General features: G+C 34.0%; 1 protein-coding gene across 4 annotated transcripts in view; it reads left to right on the top strand.

Moving 5' to 3' along the window:
• The first annotated feature begins 20629 nt into the window (after positions 1–20629).
• Positions 20630–22253, top strand: part of tafa1b (TAFA chemokine like family member 1b) — a 196691-nt gene continuing 195067 nt past the window's right edge. For all 4 annotated transcript variants that reach the window (XR_001641499.1, XR_001641498.1, XR_001641500.1 and 1 more), the window contains exon 1: positions 20630–20832. The gene's annotated coding sequence lies outside the window, so the exon portion shown is untranslated. The remainder of the gene's footprint in view (positions 20833–22253) is intronic.

Genomic DNA, 22253 nt, shown 5'->3' with positions numbered 1-22253 from the left:
TGGAGTCGATGGCAGATGCTCCATAATGCCGGCCAAAAGTGAGCGTGGCCGTTGGGAGACTGGCCTCTCAGACCTGAGCCGCATGTGTGGAGGCTGGTAGCCATTCACCTTCAGTCTGTTTGTGCCAAAGATGGCGTCTGAACTGGTCATGGGGAAAAGTGTGAGTGAATCTTTGCAATAGCTGTAACGGTGAATAGAGGAGAGCCACAACTCTTTATTCGACTAACCTGATTACACCGTTTCCCCACGCCGACAGACACTCAGTGTAATCTAAAAGCAACACCTGTGCCTTGCTGCAATGCAAATAAATGGATCACTAAAGAGCTGGAGATGGACCAATAGGATTTGAGGAGGCTACTTGCTCAAAGGTGACCTCTAGGGATTCCAGAACACAGCTCCGCTCGTCCAACAATGGCTTCAAAGGCTCTTTCACCACCGGATTTTCTCGGAATGTTGACGTTGTCTTAATCTGTGTGCTGTGAAGGTGATGAAGACAAGGAGGAATTTTGTAGACATAAAAGCAGGAACAACAAAGCAAAACATCACACAGGCGTGATGATCAGTACTCACAGTCTTCCTATGCATCTTAGAAACCCGTTATTGAGCGAGAGGAGCCTGCTTCCTCCAGAGAGACTCTTAGATCAGGTAACGGGAGTCGCAGTCATGGCCATTTGATCCTGTCTAGTCTAGGCTAATGTAGCCCTGGGTAGCGAGACAAAGATCTATGGTAGTCCCGATGAGTTTAAAGAGCCTTGCCCTACCTGATCATAGTCCTCTGAGCTGTCTGAGCGCAAGATTAACACTCTGTCTAGGCTAAGTGCACTTTGTCACTGTGCTGAAAAGAGGAAAAGGAAGGCAGGCAGCAGTACGCCATAAACATGTTTTATTGTATCGCACAGAGGCATATCTACAGACTGCATGGTTTTAATCAATGGCCACTGTGCTGGCACCCATACCGAGTATTAGTAATAAGACGGTCGCATTGTAGGCCGGTTTGTTCAGTAGAAATAGATGGAAGATTCTGAGTTTCAGTTGCAGTGTTGCATTTGGTTTGTTTTTGAAAGAAATCTCTTATGCTCACCAAGACTGCAAAGCTGAATTTTCAGCAGCCATTACTCCAGTCTTCAGTGTCATGATTGTTCAGAAATCATCCTAATATGCTGATTTGGTGCTCAAGAAACATTACTTATTATTGAAAAAAAAAACTTTAATTGCATTATTTTATATAGGTTTTCATACATTGTATACTTTATATATTGACTGTGACAGAAAAACAGAGTAACGTTTATTTTTGTGTGATAAATGGCTGTAGCAGAGGGCAGGAAACAGAGAGATGATATAATGGAAAAGCATCTGTAAAAGTCAGGGTTTAGGATACAATGAAAAATACATATAAGTCAGGTAGAGGATACACTTCAAAGTTTCCTTAAAGACAGGAAGATGGCAGCACATCAAACTTTCATAAGCACTTTAAAGCAAAACAAAAAAGAAGCTCTTAGATGGATAACTTGTCATATGTAACTTAAACCACATTTTCCCAGCAAATCCCTGAAATATGTATAGTTGGATCAGAGTCCGATGCCACCCTATGTCCATCTCTTTCTGAGGCTGGCACATTTCGATAGCATCTCATGAATTATAAAAGAGTGGAACGAAGGCAATTGTTTTTCTCCGTGTTTTATTCATTCTCAAATCTCTGACCATGTTCAATAACCCGGGGATCTATTCCGTAGGTGCGACTTTGAGAGAGAAAGAAAAAAAAAGCTCTTGAATCCTGCCTGAGGGGTGCAGGAATACGTTGGGGATATTTTTGTGGCTGTGTTCTGTCAAAGCCAATAGATTTGCACCTGTAACTGCTGCTACAAGAGCCTCTGGAACAATTAGAGCACAGCAACATTGATTGAGATTGAGTCTGTTGATCACACCTGTAATTGCTGCAAGGGGGCTTTTATTAAACTGTTCAGACATTTCGGTGCCAAGAGTCAAAACCGTTAGTTTGCAATGAAACTTACGCTCTTCCAAAAAAAAACCCCAACCAAGCACCAAGGCTTCACTGCTGTGTGGCGTAGCATGTAGAAGAATGAAAGGTGTTTTATTGTGCAAAGTGCAAGTAAATTAATTCAAACGTATCTCTAGTCTCAAATCTTGTGCATATTTGGACTCTGAATTCTGGATGTTTCCAATGCACAATTTATTCAATTGCAAATTGAGGTTCTGATTGAAAGTAGAAAGTCTGAGCATAATAAATATCCAGTTAGACTGAGTTTGTTTAAAATGTCCAATATCTTATGTATATGCAAATCCTGTCAGTAGAAAGCTTATTTCTGTTGATGACAGCATAATTTTATTTATTTGTGGAAATAAATAAATAAATAACAGAGAGGGTCAGCTTTCTAAAACTCTAAAGCCCAGGATCATATCATGCATTTTTAATGGGTTAGTGATACGATTAGAATTTCACAGGGCTGAACATCTCACACACGTTTTATTTTGATTGAGCGTTACAAATGTACCAAACAACTGACTCAGGTGGTGAGGACAACAAACTTGAGATTGTACTCTCTGTTCCTAGTGTAACTGTAGTAGGAGTGTGTCTGTAAAAAAATAAATAAATGCATAAATAAATAAGAGGCCATATTTACTGCCTAGAATTGATTTTTAAAGGCATTTTTAATGTATCATTAAAAAAAATAGTGCATGTTAATTAATTAAATTGTACCCAATTATAGTTTCTCTATCCAGGAAGAAAAATACTTCTGTACTTCCTCCCTCATGACCTTTTAAAAAGCCGCTGTTCTATATTTGTAATTGTGTGTCCTTCTGGACGCCCCATATAATGTAATGAAACATTTCATCAGGGCCAAATCCAAGTTTCGATGTCATATGGAACAAACAGCCTCACAATTTACAAAGCTCGTAAACTGTTAAGGTACATTTTGAACCGAACAGTTCTACATCAGCCTCTGAACATTTATACTGACACTATAAAAGGTCATATCTCAATTGTTGCGTTTCTAAATCACATAAAAAGTCTGAAACATCAAATGCTTTATATGTAGGCAATCCATAATTTCTTGTTAGGCATAGTTGGCTCTGAAATTTGATATGTATTATTATCGATAAGCAAACATTAGAAATACTACTTTGCAGATCAGTTGATTCAGTACATGCTCTTAGGATGGGAAATATGTCCTGGCCTACAAAACATAATAAAAGCTGTTGACATTAACCATTCATGGATTAATATGAAAGATGTGTTTAAATTAGGGATGTTGTATCAGTAATATAATGGTCTAAAATTAAAGATTTTTTTTAAATGTATCTTATCAGTTACTATTATGAATTTAATTGTGCATGTTCATATCCCTGATTTTTACATTTAAGTAGATTACCTTTGCCATCATATACTTTGGCACTCACTTAAAGTTAATATTTAAAAATACTAATAATTTAATAACACTGTAAATAAACACAGCAGTTCAAAAGTCTGGGTCAGTTTTTTTTTATTTTATTATTACATTTACAGACATGTATAATGTTAATCCTATTTCAAATAAATGTTTTCCTTTTGACCTTTCTTTTCATCAGAGAATCCTGAAAAATGTGTCATGGTTTCCAGAAATATATGAATAATAAGTAGTAACATTTAGAGCTGTTTTCAACATTGATAACAAAATGATTTCTAAAAGATCTTGTGACTGGAGTGATGACTACTAAAAATTCAGCTTTACCATCACAGGAATAAATTATATTTGATTTAATATATTAAAATAGAAAACAGTTATTTTAATGTGCTATAATATTTTACAGTATTACTGTTTTTTTACTGTATTCATTGTGTTCAAATAAATGCAGCCTTGGTGAGCATGAGTGACTTTTGAACAATACTATAAACTTTAGCATATCTCAAAATTAATATCCATTTTTCATACTGTACATTATAATGTAGTGATGCCTAAATTCACTTGAAGCATTTAAAATACTTGATTTTAGTATATAGCATTTTATGACAAAACAGTGTAGAATTGAAATCAGCCATTTTTTTTTGTTTTTTTTTTGCCATGACATGAAAACACCTAATAGAATTGACTAGAATTTTAATATCAGTACATCCCTTCTTCAAACGTGTGATTTTGTTGGAGTTAGTGACCAAAACATGGGGTCTTGTGTTTTGTTTTCGGAGGGGGTGGATGTGCCGGGGCATGTGCCCCAAATGGCTGGTCGAGAACCCTGCCCTGCATTTCCTTTGTTTTAATGATTGCTTCTTGGACAAGAAAACAATGATTCTCTAAGGGAACGGAGAGGATTGCGAGCGGCTGAGATCAAAGCGGGATGTGCGGCGTGTGGTTTGGGTAGCTGTGAGTCACTGATGGAGATGTCGAGTGTTGTCCATTTCGATTAGATTTATGTAAAGCAATATGTCTAATAGTCTGCTCCACACTCGTCCTCTCTCCAAAACTCGCTTTCATCTTGTTCTATGATTAATCAAATAATGTTTGTATGTGGAGCCTCTCGTATGGACTGAGGGTCATTGCGAGTGTGTGTTTGTGTGTCGTATATTCTCTAAACACATAAAGTCAAAGCACACATCTATGTGTGTGTATGTCCATGTGTCTCTCAGTAAGGGGGTACTATAACAAGCATCCAATAGTCTTTCCACTCTTGTGAAGCCAAGATCAGAGACGTGTGTGTAGCCACTGGTGGCCCCTTAATCCAGGAGAGTCTCTGCAGATGGGCCTGAAAACACTGTTTACCTGTGTTCATTGTCTTTTTCTCCCTGTCCCTCAGGTCCGACATGTACCTCGTTGTGTTTATGTATAGAACATTCAAAAAGGATGCTCTTTTTGCTTGCTCTTTTGAAATAGTCGAGGCTTCTTCTTCCAGATGTTTAATGAAAGTTGAGGAGCAAAAATGGTTCATTCAGAAATGGTTTTAACATCATCTTTGTCCACCCTGATTATCAATGGAGAGAACTGTTTGTTAGCATTCAAATTGATCACAGTAACATTGCCTGATTGGCGCACAATTAAAGTGAATATTGTTAATAGTCATGTAATACAAAATGTACATGTATATTTCAATTACAAAAAAAATAATAATTATTTATTTATTTATTTATTTATGTTGGCATTTAACTACCACAAAGCAAAATTTAAAGATTCTTTTATGAACAAAAATGAAATAAACAGAAATTCTTTAAGGACTGCAAATGAAAAAAACGAAATGAAAAAAGTTAAATTGCTATGAAATGACGCATACAAATATCAATAATTAGTTTTTAACTAAATTAAAATTAAACTCTGCTGAGCTGTGACAGGCACAAGCAAGCAAACAAACAAACAAACAAACAAAAGGTGTCCTTGTTGTATACGTTATTTATTTGTGGAAATAAATAAATAAATAACAGAGAGGGTCAGCTTTCTAAAACTCTAAAGCCCAGGATCATATCATGCATTTTTAATGGGTTAGTGATACGATTAGAATTTCACAGGGCTGAACATCTCACACACGTTTTATTTTGATTGAGCGTTACAAATGTACCAAACAACTGACTCAGGTGGTGAGGACAACAAACTTGAGATTGTACTCTCTGTTCCTAGTGTAACTGTAGTAGGAGTGTGTCTGTAAAAAAATAAATAAATGCATAAATAAATAAGAGGCCATATTTACTGCCTAGAATTGATACGCTTAAGTACTGAGTAATATTAATTAGCTACATGTACTTACTATATGGTAGGGTTAAGATTAGGGTTTGGTTGTAATTATGCATTATTTATTGTTATTATAATAGTAAGTACATGTAACATGTGTAACAAGGACACCTTAAAATAAAGTGTTACCTAATGTTTATTTGACAAAGATGCTTTATACATAAGATGCATACAAAATATGGTTTTGTTAGCCAATCATAAAATAGGCCATGTATATAGAAGTCTTAAAGGTACGGTTCCAAAAAACTGCCTATTTTTTTTCTAATTGTCATAGAGTGAGTGAAAAATGGTCTTGTAAAACGAAATTACGACAGCAAGCAAAAATCCTTTGAGTAATATTTTAAGTGCTATAAAAGAGTACAATAAGACCCAACTTATTTCACGCTCTCAAACAAAAGCAGATGTTTTCATTCATAATAGTCCTGCTCCTGTATTTGAATAGGTCCATTTCTCAAAGTGTGTGTGATATTAATCTTGTGCACAAAATCTAATCTGCGTATAACATGGATTAATAATTTTTTTAATTAAAAGAAATACAGCAAAACCTGTGTTAATCGATACGAGTCATCTTATATCTCTCTCTCAGGACTAATAATTCCCGATTGTCCTCAATACACCTAAACTATAGCTCTGGCAATGGCAGAGTCAAGAGGAATGAAGTACACCAGACAAACTCGCAATGCCCCAGGCAACAGCTGTGAGCTTAATTGGCTTTAATTTGTTGTTCGCTCAATGGAAGGAAAACAGCGCAACGCTCTGTTTTTGAAAGAACTGAGGAAAACGAACACATTGACGTGCTCTTTGACTGGCAGGTTCTCTGGGACTGATCGCACGTTCCCGACACCTGCAAAACACATTTACACGTCAAAGAACGCTGAATATTTGTTTAAGATATTTCACTTTTTTCTTCCTCTTTTGTATGTATTTCTGGAAAGGTGACAAAAGAAACACCAAATCATTGAAAACTGAGAGAAATTCGCTGAGATGGGTGTAAACAGAGAAACAGGCAAGAGTAAAAGACCCTTCTTTTCTCATCCCGAACCTTTATGAAGCCCTCCGCTCGCATTTTCACAATAATGCCACTTAGATTTTCAGATAGATTGAAGAGCACTGAGGGAAGCCATTCCACTCAACAAAAACACATTTTTTTCATGTTTCTAAACATCAGAATTCTACATGTAGACAATTCTACATGGTTCTCTAGAGTAAGAAGACTCCGAACTATCTCAAAACTATTTCGAAAACTACCAAATCCCAAGAACTATAAACCAAACTTGCCTACGAATACTTCTCAAGCCATATTCTTTATAGTCCAGATAAACATCTCGGCTCCACAAAAGCTTTTCTATCCGCTATTGAATCTATTCACTGTGCTAGTCAGCAGAAGAGCCGGTGTCATTTCTGACATCCATCCTTCTGCAGTCTTCACAGCGGCCTCATAAAGAGCCAGGACTGACGTTATACGGCATCCCATAATATCCTAGTCACGCATCGATAGGTTGTGTAAGATGGGGGAAAATCGTTATGATTAACTTCTTATTTCTTCAAGTTATTTATGCATGCCCATTACAGGAAAACACACCTAGAGAGACACATTGATCCCATCCTTCCGGAGTAAAAATGTCTTTATTGTATTTCAGCTAAGCAGCTCCTTTATCTTGCTTACAGTATCGACATCAAAGTGAGGCTGTTTGCAGGACAAGAGCTGCTCAGCATTGATGACTTTGATGGGACATGGTGCTGCGAGGGTTTTCTTGTGATCTGAATGCATGTCCAGGCCCTGCTATTGGACTATCCTTCTTCCTCTTCTCTTTTTTTTTTTTGAAAATGTGTTCACTGCAGCATTTTTAATTGAAAAAAGAACAAAACAGATATAACAAATAAACCTGCATTTTAAATGCAAAGTTCACCCAAAAATGAAAATTCTGTCATCATTTAATCACCCTCAAGTTGTTTCAAACCTGTATGACTTTCTTTCTTCTGCTGAACACTAAGAGATATTTTGAAGAATATTGATAACCAAACAGTTGCTGGTCCCCATTGACTTCCATAGTATGGCAAATATTATGGAAAGATGAACTGTTTTCAGTTTACTGGGAGTCAGAGCTCTTTACAGCTCAATGGAAATTAAATTGCTGTTTATTGACATAACTGAGGAGGTCAATAATAAACCTGGAGAACAGTTTCTGTTAGCAAAACATGGCTACCCATTCGCAAATGTTATATGTGCAAACAAATCTAAATATTGAGAAAATCGCCTTTAAAGTTGCCCAAATTAAGTTCTTAGCAATGCATATTACTAATCAAAAATTACGTTTTGATGTATTTACGGTAGGAAATTTACAAAATATCTTCATGGAACATGATCTTTACTTAATATCCTAATGATTTTTGGCATATAAGAAAAATTGATAATTTTGTTCCATACAATGTATTGTTGGCTATTGCTACAAATATACCTGTGCGACTTATGACTGGTTTTGTGGTCCAGGGTCACATATATGTACATATATTAAATTTCCATGTATAACATAAAAACATTCATCCTATTAGAAATTGGAACAATTTTATATATAAACGTATATGTGAAAAATCATATTAGAATGATTCCTAAAGGATTATGTGACACTGAAGACCAGAAGACTGCTTTGCCATCACAGGAATAAATGACATTTTAAAATATTTAAATAAACAGTTATTTTAAATTGTAATAATATTTTTACTGCGTTTTCGATCAAATAAATGCTGCCTTTGTGAGCTGAGACTTTCCAACTTAATTTCACTTGCTCACCAAAGATGCTTTTTTTATTTGTGAGTTTTAATTTTGAACCATGGATGGGACAGAAAGAGGGGGAGAGAATAACCACACTGCTGCTATTCCATTCCCACAAAGTCAAAAATAACTCAGTCTTTGCTTTGCCAAACAAGAGTTAGTGTGGGTTAGTGCCTCCTACTTACAGATGAAATGACCAGAATCTACATTTCTAAAACAGTTTTCATCTTGCAATCAGCCACCCGACATGCTCTGCCAAACAAAGCCATCAATACACACATCACACATTTTACCTAGTTAGTGCAGAATGCTCTGACACACACATTACATGAACACCGTTTCATCTCTCTGCTCTTTCATGTGAATAGCTTGCCATGTGGCTAACCGGACTTATTGCTCAACTCATAGTGGAAGAAAATAGCTAATAGGGTCTCTGGTATGATTTACGGCACATCCGAAATGTTGTGTGATAAAGGAGGTTTAATATCACTGGTCATCCATCTTCAGATTTGTGATGCAGTGGTGCAACATATAACTATAATAGCACATACTGTACAGTATCAAGGCATGATTTCACTGGAACAGATTAAATTATATCTTACAGTGAGACCTTCTTCTCTTAGTAAACCTCAAACCAAATATGATTCACATTGAGTCAGAGGCTGTATATTTTACTGACAGATACTAGATAACAGGAATTGCAGTGCTAAAATTGGATAGGTTTGCATTGACTGACTTCATTCTATTTAAATATCCTGTATCATTTTAGGTTATCATATCTATTTTCTGTCCCTGTTGTCTAAATCTTCAACGTAATTGAGGGAGAGAATATAAAGACAAACTTTTCTGAAAATATCAGACAGAGACAGGAAAACAGAAGATCTGGGAGTTGACATCTTCTTGGCAGTGCTTACTTAAAACTATATTGTCAGTATGACATACTACAACTACCGGCTCTGTTACATAAAGCAGCAACTAACTGAGATTGATGCAGATGAGTCCTCAGAGCTGTTTAGCTTCTCTTACTTATATTGGGAAGTCAGTATCTGCTGTGAATTTCTTAAAGAGCGTGTGCTGTTAATGATATTCCATCAGTCAAATGAATTCTGTTAAATATAGTGATATGATATACTGTAGGGTTATGGATATACTGCCATTGGTGATACCGATATGGCTAATGACAATATAATGGTGAGACATACATAATATAATTTAATGTAAAAAATATATATATACTGAAATTGAATGCATATATGTGCATAAAGTCATGTGGTGTGATCAACATGCAGAAAAAAAACAAAATATCATAGATATTAAAAATATAATTCATACAATGGCTTGAATACACCACTTCTATTAGGACAATGTTTTTAATTTTTCAAATAAAATTCATTATATTCTCTTATTCTTCTTATAATATCATATAATTTGACCTTTACATTAAAAGACATGGCTCCAGCTGTAAAATTTCATGTGGCGTGGCATTCAATTTATATATTTAATTTATGATATATATATATATATATATATATATATATATATATATACAACACTTTTACATATTCTTTCGTTATTTAAAACTGTTGCTTTAATTATTTTAAACAAAGCTGAAAACTGATCATATAAAGAAGACTCAAAATATATTCAATAATTTTAGCGATTCTCATTTGCTACTTAAATCTACAACATTTTTTAAATCATCAAATATTAGATCAAGTAAGCACAGAATCAACTTTGCGTTGCTGCGCGCGATCCCGTCAAGGATCAGACAAATTTGCACTTGCATCTTGAAAAGCGGATGTTTTGGAAAGTGCTACACCAAGTTTTTCTGCCATCTAGTGGTTTAGAGGAAAATAATATGAAAGGGTATATATTAGTGGTGTCAAAATTAGCGAGTTAACGCAGGCGATTAATTTTTTCAGTTTAACGAGTTAAAAATATTTAACGCAATTAACGCAGGGGCGGGGCTAGGGTTGGCCACCCCACTCACAACTGCTGCTTCTGTCACTTTTTCTCTTGACAAGAAGTGCATTTATTCAGTCGCAGAACGACTGACAACAGGAGACGTTTCATACATGCGCTCCACTTCACTTCAGCGCCAGGTGTGAGTCAAACGAGTGCGGAAACGGTACTGTGCTCGCAGCGTGTGCTCTTCAAATGCACACACAAAGGCGCCGGCGCGCGCTGTAGCCTGTATCCTACGTGCATGCAATGTCGTGGTCAGTTAAGTCATGAAGTTACAAAAGAGGTGATTAAAGCTGCCTTAAAACTGTGCATGCATGTAATATATTTTATATGAGTCACATTTATGAGCATGTCTCTGAAATGATTTTCAAAACTGTCCTGGAGCAGCCCAGCACCGTCTGACTCATCTAACACACCCGATTTAACTCGTCAGCTCATTAATAGAGACTTTAAGACCTGAAGTGGGTCAGAAACGGTAAAAAGAGTTGAGAGAAAATACGATGTGTGTCAGATCCACGTCAAGTTCAGCAGCAGCAGCTCTTAAAGAAATAACAGCCAAAATAACCTAATAACCAGCTGCTGTGATGTCTATTAATCAAAGGACAAAGAAAAAAAAGAGGAAAAAATAACTTTTATAGCTTTAAGGATTCATCTATATTTAATTTAGAATTTAGTGTTTGATAACTTAAATTTCCATTTCTTTATATTTCTGCTGAAGGGCACAGGTAAATATGACATTTATGGGTTTATGTGAAGATTGTTTTAAGTTCACTTAAATTAGAAGTTATTTTTTAAAGTCTAATAAATGTTAAAATTGATAGCTCTCAATTTAGCCCACTTTCCCCCCGTTGTACCAATGTCAACAATTCTGTGTTTTTCTGTCAATATGGGGTGCTGTGTGTACATTAATGAGGAAAAAAAATTAACTTAAATGATTTTAGCAAATGGCTGCAATATAACAAAGAGTGAAAAATTTAAGGGGGTCTGAATACTTTCCGTACCCACTGTATAATACACACACACATATATATCTATAGACTGGAGAATTAGCTGAATGATAGTATATATGAATTCACTGCATGATAATAATAATTCATATATTAATATATTTATGCAGTTTTTTTATAATCAACACGTCGTTCCTCTTACATCACCTTTATAATAGTATAATATATAGCATAATATATATATATATATATATATATATACATAATATATATGTTTATATATAGTAATATGTATATGATACATTTTTTTCAGGATTCTCTGTTCAAACTTTTGACCAGTGCCATATATATATACCCATTCAAAATATATATAAAACTATATATACACACATATAAAAAAAAAATTTTCAAAAAATATTGGCTTGATATGCTGCAATTCTGCCATATTCCTCAGTCTGTGGAAAAATCCCAAGATCCAGCTGAGATGAGTTTGAATGCATTCTATTGATTCACCACGTCAAAAGGTCAAAACAAGAAGTCCAATGGCTTCTCACATGGAGAGAGAGCTGAGAAACCCCGCTGTGAGATTTGGCTCTGGTGTTTGTGCCATTGTGTACGCAAGACCAAACAAGCCCTTACAAATGTCATCTCTCCTTTATTCCCAATAAAAGACCAAATGCTCACACACAAGAGGGCCACCAGGGAAAGCCACACACACATTCTGTTACTTATAATGAAGATGATGACAGATCTTCATCTCTAGAGATTTACACATATTAACTACACATCCATAAACTTTCTCATAAAATTTTCAGGTGTTGATATTGTATTACAATGTTGCTGCTCACATGTACCATCTAAAACATGAATCTCAGATATTAAAAGAATAGTACATTAAAAAATGTCATTTACTAGTCATACAAAATTGATTATGACATTTTGAATGCAAATTTCACTCACTGCTGTTTAAGTTTGGGACCTTTGACGGCTGCATATGTAAAAGCCTCATCACGCCTTCATTTGGATAAAGCCAACAGCCCTTTAACTGGAGGGCAATAGGTACTTTGCCCATTTGTGTGTTTCTATAACAAGACAAATGCTGCATAAATACTATGGAAATGCATACATAATAAGCCATCATTTACATAAATACAATAGTACATAATGATACAAAATACATTCATCCTGTTACTGGAGACAAGAGTCAACATCTCTTTTGACTGAAATATTGTTCTTCTACATTCAAACTGAAATGTACTAACAGGACAAATGAGAATATGAAGAAAATCAGGCCGAGGCAAAATAGAGAGAGAGAGAGTAAAAGAGAGGAGGAAAGAGACGTGCAACTAGCATTTCAATTACATTATGGCAATTGTTTTTTATCTTTGACGCAGGTTAATGAAACTAATTAGTCTTCACTGCGCAGAAGCTTCTGGCGCCTCAGATAATTGCTATTCACTGAGATAGCAAAAGTCAATTTTGCCTCACGCGGCGTCTGGGAAAATAAACATTGAAGCTTATCACTTCTGAAGCCACTACATGAGAGGTTTTACATCAGCTCTTTCAGTCTTATTGGTGGCTCCAAAGAACCCTGTTGCCCTAAAGTATGCACTTGATTGGGATACTTGCAAGTTCACAAACAGCAACCAAAGTTGTAGTTTAAAAAAAAGAGAATCTAATTAAACAAATAACAGAAAAAATCAAGCTCTTTCATGTCTTTATTTCAAACAGCAGTCCTGCTACTTTCAAGAAAAGCCACTTTAGCTATACTTTTATCTTGCAAAAGATTATTCATAAAAGTTTTACATTTATTTTATTAATTTATGAATATATGAAATGTTTTAATTTATTTAATTTTAATGAACTTGTTCATTTATCTTCCATAAATTATCTTATTTTACATACATTGAAAGCAGATTAAAAATTACCATCTCAGGAAGACAGGTTTGATGTGATATCAAACACTATTACATTTCTAGTTTTTTTTTATTATAATTTTTTCACCCTGTCCCTAATTTAAAAAATAAAAAATAAAAAAATTATATGACTCATTGATCTTTGTTACTTTAACGTCCAAAAAATGTATCGAATCACGACTTTTTTTGAATTAATGAACGACACAAATAAATCTAATTCCTGTTCAGAACCTGACCAAACCATAAAACAATCATCTATATATCGCATCCAAACCTTAATGTTTGAATGAAATGGATTGTTTTTATAGACATGATCTTGTTCAAATTTACCCATAAATAAATTCGCATGATTTGGTGCTATTGGAGTGCCCATCGCTGTAACTTGCACTTGCAAATAAAAATCTTTCTCAAATAAAAAAAATTGTTCTTGGTTAAGACTAATGTTGTAAGGTCCACTATATATTGTGATGGTACTCTGCTGTCATCATCTTTACAGTAAAAATGTGGTGCATCCAAGCCTGCTTCATGAGGTATATTAGTGTAAAGTGAAGTGATATCGAGTGTTACAAGCCAATCTGTCGTGCTTATGCAAGCAATTTGATTCAATTTATTCAAAAAATCGGTGGTGTCTTTTAAATAGGATATAAAACTGTCCTGACACATTAATTTATGCATTAATGTAGTTTAACCAAGTTTGGCAAAAATGTCTTCAGTTGATAGATATTTCTGGGCCATGTTGGTTGAACTTATTTCAGGTCATAGCACTATGTTTTAATAGAAACCTGAGTTACATTATTGATTGATTGATTGATTGATTGAAATAAATATGTGAATATTTATCTGCTATGAATTTCAAGCAATAAAAAAATGAAATATCATGGGGAACACAATCTGTATAGGAAAATAAATAAATAAATAAAATACAAAAATTTATAATAATAATAATAATAAAAACAGTTTAACAAACTGACAAATGCTACAAACTAATATTGCCCAATTTTATATCAACTTTGTGAAAAGGCTTTGGAAATCAGATTTGAAAAGGTCCACAGCCTGATGGCTTTAGGAATGAAAAGCTTGTCTCTAAATGGCTGCTGCTGTTCAGGATTTAGATTGTTAACATATTGATCTAAAAGTGCCTCACCTTGCTTTGCCTGTTTTTTAATGGCATCCATCGATAGTGCGACCTTCATGTATACAAATGGCTCAGGTTTGTAGAGGGGAGAGAATGGATTATTTCCACTTATAACTATAAATCCAACCTAACCTCTGCCTTTAGGTGTCAATCAATGCACCAAAACTCAAGCTAAGACTCTTCGATCCACATCTGAAATAATAAGCCATACAAAACGAGTGGGCCAGAAGAACTGGAACTGAAATTAGCAGGAAAATTAAAACAGCGGAAGATATTAAATCACTTTCATTCGATACAATGGTAGATTTCTGCATTAGTGTCTATGGATGTTTCTTACACTTTGAAAGAGCTGAGAGTTCAATTTTTTATTTGCATTGCAACAATGCAATTGTTTCATAAGCCAGCTCTGATAATAATATAATGAAGCGGAGTGTTTCAAGCAAATGCCTTAACTGCACACTATGAAAAATGAGTGCAGGTCGAAAGATGTCAGTAAGATTTAGTGTGTAAAGTTTGGGAGAGTGCCGCATCCGGATCGGAACCGAGAAGAGGAGCGAGTCAGGAGATGGTGGTGAGCTGCAAAGCTGCAAGTAGGTCAGGACTATTCCTGGTCTCCCACCATATGTTAAGAGATGTGCAGAGAAAGAGAAAGAGAAAGAGAGAGACTGATAGACAGACAGAGAGCTAAAGGAGAAGAAAGAAAGACCGCATAAGACAGACAGTGAGACAGGTACAGAAAGAGAGAACTTTGAAGTAAATGATGGCAGGGAATCAGTCTGTAAATGCACCAGCTGGCATTGCAAACCAGCCAAACTCCTGCTGTGAAGTTCAACCAGAATGGACCGAAATCTTTGGCCCACCTGCAAAATACTTTCCACTCAAAAAAAAAAAAACCCGATTTTTGTGCTTGCTCAGTATACTTAATTAAAATGAGTTGATGCAACTTTATAAACAATAAACTGCGTGTATCCATGTAAATTAGTAAATTAATTAATATTTATAATATTCTATAATTCAATTATTAATATAATACAATAGTAGTGAATCAATTTGTGGAACTATCCATTAAATAAAACTATTTATTAATTACAGTATTAACATGAATAATAATCATTATAATATAAGAATCTTATTTACATCACTTAACTAATATTACAATTTATAGTTATAATATTTATATAATTCAGTCAATAATAAAAAAAAAATACAATAATAAATCAGTCAATTTGTGTTGAAACTATCCATTTTGTAAAAGTAACGCAATTTATTACTATATTAACATTAATATTAATTACTGTAATTTAAGAATAGTATTTATATAATTTAATAATATATTTATGATTGCAAAATGAACATTAATACGAATTATTATAATATACAAATGTTATTGACAATTTGACTAAATATATTTTTAATATAATAATGAATATAATCTTTTTGGCATGGAACTGTCCGTTTAATTTTGTAAAAATGAAACAAATTTTTTACAATATTAACATAAATATACATTTTTATAATATAAGAATAGAATTTAACTAATGATATATATTTATTATAATTATAAATCGATCGATTTGTGTTGGAACTACATAATAATCATTTCCATAGTATTCTCATTTATCTTAATGGCACTTGCTAAGCTGGGCCTCACAGAAATATAATTTAATAAGCAAACAATTGAATTTATTGAACTATATTTGAATACTTGAAGAATTATTTTGTCCGTTTTTGGTCGATCCAAAACTTGCCTTGGGATTTCACTTGAGATAGTGCTGAGATCAGGAAGATGGTACTAGATCAGCTTAAACGTCCCACTAGGATCAAGTATGAGATGGAAGCCACCTACTTCCACCTTCCTGTAAACCACCTATACTGTTCTGGTCACCTCCAGTAGTAATTGCATGTAGGGGATTTAAAAATCCAATAAAGAATGACAAGAAACTGTGTGATCGCTTTAAAGGGGAATGTTGAGACCAATGGGAATACTGAGAATAGGTGTGCATGGGCGGTACACCCACTGTTTATCCACCGCCAGAGATAGAGAGTAATTCAATTAAACAGCGCAGTCATAGGCATCTGTGTGGGGAAAACCACTTGAGGGATGCCGCTGAAAACAAATGAAATATCGATGGCTACAATGACTTTGGCATTATTTGACAGAGTGGAGATGAAATATTGGCTTGATTGGATTTTTTAATCAAATCAGAGTTCGGATTTTGGACTCGCGTGGTGCTCACAAGGGTGAGTCGTGTTTGAAAGCCTTTCTAATGTGTCCACTGACAGCTCTCAGCATCAGCTGAAATCTGGAGGAACCGGAAATACCTTTGTATTACCTTTTAAAGCTATAGTGAGTCATTCTGTAGCTTTAAATGTGAGTTTCTCTGAAGAGGCAGGTAGGCAGTGCTTTCAAGAAATAATCGAGAGAAGGCAAGGTCTTCATCGTGCTGTGATCAGCTGATCACGCTGTCTATGGGATAAAGACCGCCTATGATGTTTGTAATGAATGGAAGCCTAAATGTGTCAAACTGGTCAAAATGGATGGACTAATTACAAAGTTCACAAGCATTCATTTTGGTTACATCAGAACTGAAATTAAATGGTGGATGTCAAATGATCCAAAACAAAACAAAACAAAACAAAACAAAACATAACAAGATGACTATTAACAATATTAGACAATCAACAGTTTGTAGTTATAAGTTGAAGATATACAGCACAAAATATTTTATGTATTTTGTAAAGACTTTTACATTGTTTAAAAAATATATATATTTCAAATAAATGCAGTTTTTGTTTACTATATTTTAATTTAAAAAATCATTAAAAAAAATTTATGACAGAAGAGTGTGTTAAGGGCTGCCAAAAATTCAGCTTTGCTATCACAGGAATAAATTACATTTTAAAATATATTCAAACTGAAAACAATTTTTTGAATTGTAATAATATTTCATAATATTACTGTTTTTACTGTATTTTTGATCAAATAATTGCAGCTTTGGTGAGCCTAAGAGACTTAAAAAATATAGTGCTGTCAAACAATTAATCGTAATTAATCCATTAATTACGCATCCAAAATAAAAGTTTTTGTTTACATAATATATGTGTGTGTACTGTGTATATTTATTATGTATATATAAATACACACACATACAGTATATATTTTGAAAATATTTGCATATATTTACATGTGTATATTTATATTCATATAATTTATATTATATATGAATATATAAACATATATAAACAACATATTTTTCTTAAATATATGCATGCATGTGTGTATTTATATATACATAATAAATATACACAGTACACACACAAATATTATGTAAACAAAAACCTTTATTTTTGACAGCACTAAAAAAAATAAAAAATCTTACTGCCTTCAAAGTTTGAACAGCAGTTTAAATATAGTAAATAAAAGATACAAATAATCAACAATATTATGTATTGTTTACTTGCTGATAATTTAAGTTAACTGGTTTTTACAAGTTTTACCCAGAAACCACACACATTTACTGTATATTGAACAACAACAACAATAATAATAAAATAATAATAATAATAATGCAAAGGGGGCTGTCATTCTAAAAAGGGTGGGACTAGCAGAATGTTTGGAAAACCTTTACATTTCTAATTGGTGTGTGGAGCAGAAATTCCACACTGTACCTTTAAAAACAAAATACTTTGAGCTTTAGTTACAGTACTCTTCCATGTTTGTCTTAGTTACAGCATAACTATGTTTATGTCTGTATTTATGAACTGTTCTCTGAACAAATGCTCTAGTACTGCTCTGCATGAACAGCAGGTGAAGCGGGTTTATCCACAGGATGTTCCTTTCATTCCTCTCAGCTCGCAGGGAGTAATTAAAGCTCCAGAGATGGGAGGTATATTAGTGTCATGGCATATTGGCTCAAATGATACAGAAATGATGAGTGACCATATACACAGAATCCATTAGCAACGCAACAGTAGGTCAAAGGAGGTTCTGGGAGCCCAGGGGACCAAGAAAGAGCTCTTTTTAGACATATTTTGCTTATAGTTGGTGAAGTCTTCCCATCAGGTTTGTTTTGGCATGTAGACACCAGCAGCTTTTTCATTTTTTTTTTTTTTTACAGGAAATAAATAGAACTTATGTAACAAATGTATCTTGGCACTTCCTAACCACAGTTGTGCAAAATTAAAGGTAACTTGGGAAGAGTAAAATGTTCACATCATTGGATCAATATCAAAAATTTGGCTTCGGCCCGATACCAGCCTCTGGTACCTTGGTATCGGTTCCTATGCCAACCAAAACAGCCTCAGTAGACTCACCCAAGAAATGAAACTAATGCTGTAAATAGATTTAATAATTCAATGTCAATGTGTTGGGTTCAACAAAAGTGCATTTGTACAGCAGCGCTCACAAAAGTTTTAGAGTTCTCAACTCAATCTATACATCAAAATGTAGTAAACTATATATATTTATATAATGTATGTATCTATGTATTTGATTTTTGATCTGTGAAAAGTATTTAAAAAGCATATTTAATAAATCTTATGCTTAACCATTTATTTCTGCTTTATTAACTTGATCTGCTTAATGCACATTGTTGCTGGATTATGTACAAACATTTCCTTGACAATATTTTACTGTGGTAAATTTTTGAAACAATGTATGAACTGAAAGTATATTTTAGTACCATTACCCGCCCGGCAACCATGTACACAAAACACAAGAACTCATTTTGCTGAAGAATTAAGGTAATATGAGGGTAAACAATAAAAAATGAAGAAAAAAAGAGAGGATAAATTATTTAATATACTTGGTGGTATTTCATACATTCTTTAAGCAGCTAAAAAGTCCAGCAGCGACTGCCTTAGAGAAACTTCACAGGTATAAATCAAAGTATAAGACATTTCTTTTGTTCTGGTGACCTGCTTTGTCAGAAGATGTTAGAAGCTGACAAAAAGACAAAAGAATAAGAAAGAAAAATGTTGGAAATCCTTATCCTGAGCCATACAGTACATGCATTTAATAGGAGCCCCACTTGTGAAGGTGTAATCCTTAATTACACCGCTTGACTGCTTCTAGAACAACCACCTTCACAGTCCATATGGATGGATCCATGTGAAACATGAGTGGTGATTTTAATCTCTATGTTTGAAGCAGACTCACAAATGTATTACCGAGAAAGAGCACGGATCACAGCTCTCATTAAAAACCTGAGGTGATTTGAGTCTATTGTTGAAAGGAGCATTTAGATGAATATCTCTACATGATCACCTACGGCACTGATTAAATCTAATTCAACTTTCAATTATTTTTTACTCAAAGGTTATGTGCTGCCTGATAAATTGCTGTTATATAATAAAATGAATAGAGTATAGATAGATAGATAGATAGATAGATATTCAAAAGTAAGATCAATGCTGGAGTCCCACAGTTATATAGAGGATGGCAGTTATTTTTGAGAGAGAGAGAGAGAGAGATAAAGGTATAGAAAGAGAGAGAACAGAAACCATGCAGGATATCGTTAGTTATTTCCTCAGCAACTACTGCAGAAGATTTTATAGAAAGTTGCTGAAGTGTAGGCTACAGGTAGGAGTTCCAGCCAGGGTCCCCCATACTTTTCACCTTAACATCTGTTTAGCTGTAATTTGTTAGTTTGAGAATCTGGCAACAACAATAATGTAATGCAAGTGCAAAAGATGGATATGAGTTAAAAAATTAAAAATTGCTACTTTTTATCTCACAATTCTGAATTGTAAAATATAATTGTGACATATAGGCTACACCTGCAATTGCGACAAAAAAGTCAGAATTGTGAGATTAAAAAGTCGCAATTACGGTATTTATTTATTTATAGGCTACCTATATTTTATTCTGAGGCAAAATAATAATAATAATAATAATAATAATAATAATAATAATAATAATAATAATAATAATTGCCAAATGTGAACTCAGAATTCAAATGAAATTTAGTATTGCGAGATGTAAACTCAGAATTTTTCAGCATAATACTAGTCTGGATCAACCACATTTTCCCTCATTTTTTTCAGCAATCACGTCTCGTTCCCAGTATTTGTTTGTTTGTTTGTCAGTGAACAATGAATCACTCTACTGAGTCGGTTATTTTGCGTGAATCGCTTTATTCAATAGTCTGAATCAGTTAGCGATTCAGTCAGTTCAAGCGCTTGGATTGTTTGGAGCCGTTTTCCTCTCAGTCAAACTGGGACGTGATACTTCAAAACAGAGAGCGAAAACATCGTTGAATGAAATCGATATTCATCTACAATAGATGGAAGCAGCCGTCGACATCGTCCTGTCGATAAAGAAGGCCTTCGTTTCTTTTGAACACCTGCACGTGGAGCTTGTGAACGACTCTGCGAAACTAACCAGGTAAAGATAGGCCTGTTAATTTGACTAAAAGAGTATCAGTATTACACGAAAACACTGCAACAACTTTGACATTACCTGTCTGAACGTGTACCCTGACATACCATTTAAATACAATGAATATGGTAGTCAATCAACTACATGGTATCAAAGATAATATGACTGAATCGTTAGGCTACTGTTTTGAAAGGAAACTGGCTAATGTAAGTTTGTTATGAATGGCATGGCGATAAGCCAGTGTTGAATCGGTGTGATAAGACTACAAGGCCAAACAGCTCAAGCATATCTACACGTGGCGTAAATTTACAAATCTGTTCTTCTATAGCCAATGATTGATTCATGAATATTAATTAGTTACGTGCTGAAGTCTAGGAAAATTGGCTGTAGTCGTGACCTTCTGTTCCTGTCCAAAATGTTTACTCTAATATCATATTTGTTGCCCATTGTGTGTGTGAATACCTAATCAGTCACTGCTAGACTCTGACAGTGCAACATTATTGTACAATTTGAAAATATGATTTTATATTGAATATTGTATGTGTATTACATGTTATGAATAATATGAAAGAATAATTTAAGTCTCAAAGTAGCCTAACATTTAGTCATTTAGCAGACGCTTTTATCCAAAGCGACTTAAAAATGAGGAAATGCTATGTAATGTAAAGCAGTGAAATTTATTTCTTTTTCATATCACAATGTGGGATTACGAAGCATAGGAAATATAGCATAATCAAATATAAACTGTACTGATTATCTGTTTTATAGGGTTTAAAATATGACCTGCAGACTGTTTTTGGGGGTCAATGACAAATAAGTATGATCAAAATGAGTAATTCTGTATGCATGTTGATTTCATACATTTAAAAGTAAATAAATAAATAAAAACTGCATGCTCTACAAACGTTTTGGTTGAAGGACTTCAATTAAAAAAAAAAAAAGGCTTAAAAATGCAGTAAAATTACCAAAATTAACATTTTATGGTAAAAATACTAATTTTATACATAATATATGTAATATAAATACATAATTCATGATACAAATATCATGAATAGTCATGAATATTAAGAGGTTTTTCATAAAGTTACTGGACATACATGCATTTTTTATGTAATGACTTTTACACAGGGTCATTAGGGTCTAAAGGGGTCCTCTTTGTGATTTGTGGTTCTCTTGTCACATGACAACTAGTGGTCGACCGATATTGGTTTTTTTGACAGCCGATGCCGATATCTTGGAAAGCAGGGTGGCCGATATAAAGCCGATATAATTTTATTTATTTTAATTAATATTTAAGAAATTTACAAATAACTTGAAAAGAAAGTATTATAATGTTTGCCTTTCTATTACTAATAATATAAAAGCAATCGTTATAATACTTTTTGTATACATTTTAATTACTTTTTTTAACAGTTCTATCTGATTAT

Source organism: Sinocyclocheilus rhinocerous, unplaced genomic scaffold (genome assembly GCF_001515625.1).
Source record: "Sinocyclocheilus rhinocerous isolate Xijiao unplaced genomic scaffold, SAMN03320098_v1.1 scaffold711, whole genome shotgun sequence".
NCBI lineage: Eukaryota > Metazoa > Chordata > Actinopteri > Cypriniformes > Cyprinidae > Sinocyclocheilus > Sinocyclocheilus rhinocerous.
This window is presented reverse-complemented; position numbering and strand designations above follow the sequence as displayed.